Below are 4970 nucleotides of genomic sequence, written 5' to 3' on the forward strand. Positions count from 1 at the left end.
TAATACCTACAAATTCTATTTCTAAACTTAAAGAAGATGTTACATGTTTCTAAACTAGTTTATGTAGAAAAGCTCAAATTGTATGGAAAAATCTTTTTCCTTGCAATGAGATTATAATCAGTGTAGGAATCAAATATTTATAAATTTAAATGTATTTTTATGATAAATAGGAGCATACATATTCTTTACTCTCTTATGAGTGCATAAAGAACATTGGCTAACCTATAGTTAAGTTCCTAAATCCTTAGTTATGTTGGATAGATGATAGCCTGTCACTCTAGAATACCCATGTAAGACCTTAGTTTGGCAAACCAAGCTTTAGGTTTCAAACACTAGATCAAATTGGTTATGATTATAGCATGTTTCACTAAAATCGCCAATTTACACCCATCAAAACGTATCTCTCTATTTATTTGCATAGCCTATGGACTACTTTTCCTTCACCAAATAGAGCAATGTGATTCTTACTAGTTGGGAAATTCATAGCACTCCCAGGTCATTATGATTCACAACAAATTTTAACTTATCAATTGGCCAAACTAAATAAGTAAATTAAGTGTGAAGCAATGAATCATCACAATTATGAAATAAAAGAAATGCTAAACAAGTCTAATCCTACACATGATTATTTCTCATCACAAGGAGAAAGATAAAGAAAACTACTTTGATTTCATGGGGACAAAACAACAACACATGATATATATATATATATATATATAAGTAGGTTTACACAATCAAATTTAACAAAACTAAAAAAAAATACAAAACAGTCCTCCCCAAGTAATTCTTCTAAAGTTCCTTTGAAGAATTCTTCTTACAATTACTCTCAAATATAACTTAGAAATGTAGAAAATGAAAGAAGTTTCTACTTTTACTCCTCTCCCGCGCTCTAAAGTGTTGGAAATATTATCCCCTTTACACTTTCTCTATCTACCCTTCTTACTTCTCTTCCTTTCCTCTTCCTTTTTTAGGCACCAAGAGACTCTTATTTTTATAATTTTTGAAATCCCCCAAGTTTCACCCCATATGCCCCTTCAAAATTTGTCTAAATACATTGAATTTACAAAAAAAAAATGATTCGAGAGCCTGACTATGGCGCTTAGGCACTAGCCTTCTAGAAGCCTGAAATAACTGCCTAGCGCCTAGATGTCGGATCTTGATGCTATGGCACCTAGCTTTTTGTTTCCACGAACAAGGTCTTTTGCCTCAGCGCCAGTTCACCTTTTGCTCCTTTACTCGATTTGACCCCATTTTGCTCTTAGCTCCTTTTTCTCCATAACCTTATCTTTTATATCTAAAACCAAAAACATGCAAAATACCTTCTATTTAAGTGTAATATCATTAAAAATGAGCATAAAAGGTATATGAAAAATAACATATTTTTAGGCATGTTAATTCTTCCAAACTTTACTGTTACTTCTCCTCAAGTAACTCTCCTATTTTATAAAACAAATACTTTAACTTATGGTAGTGGGTTTCCTTAAAGATTCCTGTGGTTTTGTCTTATAAATGTAATAGTGTAACTTTAGAATGATTCTCAATAACTCAGGCTAGAAATAAGGTATAAGAATATCTGGTAATTAAGTTAGAAATTCTAATTTTCTATTCATTTCTGCTAGAAATAATGTATAAGAATATCTAGTAATTAAGTTAGAAATTCTATTCTATTCATTTAAAAAATAACTGTAATTTGTCAGACTTAGGAGTCACTGAAGAATTAAAAGATAGAATTATATGAGAATTCTATTAGTAAGATTTTATTGATACATTTAGAATTAATAATAAGCTCAGAATTATAATTAGCTTTCTTCTTTTAAGATGATTCAAGTGAAGTTAATTTTTATTTAGGCATCTTCTCAAGCTTCTCCCCACATATTTTCTTTTTTACTTCTCAACTTTTCTTTTCTTTTTCTTTTCTTTTTTTCTTTGATTTTTCTTTTCTTTCAGGATCTTTTAATCCTTAATCTTTTATGTGAAGATTACTATATCTTAATAGCTTTTAATGATTTTGAACTTCACTATTCTCCTCCCAAAGTTAAAAACTTCAAAGTTAAAAACTTATCACATTTACATTTCCTTACTTTATAATGTGTATTATTTTTAAAAATGATTTTTCATAGTCTCAATTCTTTTTAAAATGTAAATCTAAGATATCTAGTGCTTCAAAAGTACAGTTTTTTTCTAATACAAATATTAAAAACATATCATTATTCTTTTACATTAAATATCTTAACTCTAAAACTACCCCTTATCATAAAAAAATTAACAAGTCTACTATAACATTCATAGAATCAAAAATATAATTTCTTAAAGATAACACCACATACTGTAGGTTATTTTAAAATAATTTTAAAGTGTAGTTTTTTGAGGAGAAATAAAGCATAGTTTTTTTACTTTTAAGTTTTTCTCCCTCCCCCAAACTTAGATTTTTTTAAATAGTTTAAAACATTTAATGTAGAAAAAGAAGAAAATTTTTCCAAGTTATTTTCTATGAAAATTTCTAAGCCTGAACATGTAGATAGTATAAACAATAAAGATAGTTGTGTAGCAGAAAGTAATTATCAATTAAACAATTTATAATCAAGAATATTTTCTAAGTAAAGGATTACTTTATCAAACAAGCAGACATATGTATGAACTAAAACATAAAGTAGACAGTAGTACAACAAAAAAAATAAGTACAGAATCCAAAAAGCTGTAATATTAAACAATACTAGGTCCAATACAATGAAATACAACAAAGTAAAATAACAAAGTCATACATGGTAAGGAAAAATAAGTACACCCATACTAATAATCAAGCTACTACTCATCATCCTCCTTATCATCATCATCTTCTTCCTTCATATGAATGCGATGCTCAAACCTCATATATTGTGGATAATAATGAAAATCTTCCTCGTAATCACTCTTCCATTTGAAATAAGAGTTAAAGTGTTCCAAATGATCATTAATGCCTTGTACTTTACTATGTACAAATGATATATCATCTTGTAACTTCTGTACTTGATCAAGCACAAAAATCAAGCTAGTAGAAGGATGAGTAGAAGCATGAGAGGTAGATGCCTTAGAGGTAGATGGAATGTTTGAAGCTCTAGCCCTAGATCCACGAAAAGCATGTAATCCATATATATCTATATTAGCCTTACCGATAGGCTTTAGTAGCTGCAAAAATTCTTCCCATCTCTCAAAACTAACTCAGACTATTGGCATAAAGTAAAAATGAGAGAAGGGTATCCTAGGCCTTCTGTAATACCTCCTTTTAATGAACTGATAATATTCTTGTAAATAACAAAGCCAATATCTATGGGCTTCATCCTCTGAATGCCATAATTTAAATGATTTAATGGAAGAAGTCTAGCTAAAATAAAGTAATGACATGTCTTTGATTGCGCATTTAGCTGAGAAGAAGGGAAAATTACTTTGTGTTCATTTTTGATCTTCCATGTTTCTCTCCCATCAGTAAAAAATGTTATAATCTCATCAGCTTCAACTCAGTAGAATTGAAATCTGAATAGTAGCAGTCAGAAACATCCCCCAAAGACTATAGAACGTTGATACACTCCGGAGTGAAGTAGACTCGTTTCTCCTCGGCTATAACAAGTTCATAAGAAATATTAGGGAGATTAGCATAAAACTCATGCAAAATGGAAATAACTACTACAATAGTAAAGTAGCAGAAACTTTCCCAGTGTCATGCCACTATCAAATTCTCTAAAGCCTCTCCCAGTCTGACAAAACTTCGCTCCGCTATCAACTTCTTCGTCATGAGTACATCATTGTATTGATCCTGTTCTTTTAGGCTAACAAATTTCTTATGATAAAAAACTTTTTTTCCTTTCCCCCTCTTGGTTTTAGAAGCCATATGAAATCTAACAAAAATTGAATAAAAATCCAAATAAATTCTAAATACATATTCTATAAGCTCGTACACATTTTTCCAAACTAAGAAGTTCTTTGCGATAGATTTTTCACTGATTTCTAAAAAAATTTTAATTTTTGACACTTTCACAATGTGAAAGAAATCCATGGTGAAATAAGAAAATTTCTATGATAAAGTGTAGATCTTACTCGAAGAAGAAGAAATCTAGAATTTTTGAAAAACTTCAAAAATCACAATCTATGAGAAGCCTTAGGGTTCTCTTGTGAGGAGTTGGGGAGAAAGAAGATGATTCAAGCGATAAAAATGGATTGAACCTGTCCATTTGCGATAAATTGGTGCTTTAGCCAATTCAGCGCATAGGCTCCGGATGTTGGTGCGTAGGCGCCGGATGTTGGCGCTTAGGCGCCCATTCTCCAAGTTCCTTCACTGTTAGTAAGGAATCTATAAAATTTGTCCAATTTTTCTTTAGTTGGGGCAAAGTTGGCATAACTACAGATAACAATTCTCCAAAAGAATTAATTCTATAATACTATATGGACTGAATGGTACCAACTTACCTCTGATAAAGACTAATCCTTGATGAAATTTTAGAAGATTGGCATAGAACTCCTTAACGACAGAAATAACTACTTCAGCGGTAGCGTAACAGAACACTTCCCAACATCTTTGAGCAATTACCACTTCTACTTGACCACCAGGGGAAATAAATCCTCTTTCAATAATCAATTTATTCACCAAAAGAACTCCATTTAAGTAATTTTGTGCATCTTCATGGATAAACATTTTTCTATCGAAAACACCATTACCTTTGTTTCCTATTGATCTATATGCCATAATATCTTCCCAATCACTCTCAAATTATAAAATAACTAATCATTACAACTTTAATGTTAATTTTTGGGAGTTTTAAAGGGAAATAACCGATTTAAAACTGTCATGGGTGGTTAATTTGGAGTTACCAAACTTTCGCGTCCAGGCACCAGTTTGAGCGCTTCGGCGCCGAGCATTTCTGCAACATGGCAATAATGCTATTATCCACCAACCAAATTGAGGAAGGAGGATGCACCCAATCTAATTTTTCAAAGAG

Source organism: Phalaenopsis equestris, unplaced genomic scaffold (assembly GCF_001263595.1).
Source record: "Phalaenopsis equestris unplaced genomic scaffold, ASM126359v1 Scaffold000609, whole genome shotgun sequence".
In the NCBI taxonomy this organism is placed as follows: domain Eukaryota; kingdom Viridiplantae; phylum Streptophyta; class Magnoliopsida; order Asparagales; family Orchidaceae; genus Phalaenopsis; species Phalaenopsis equestris.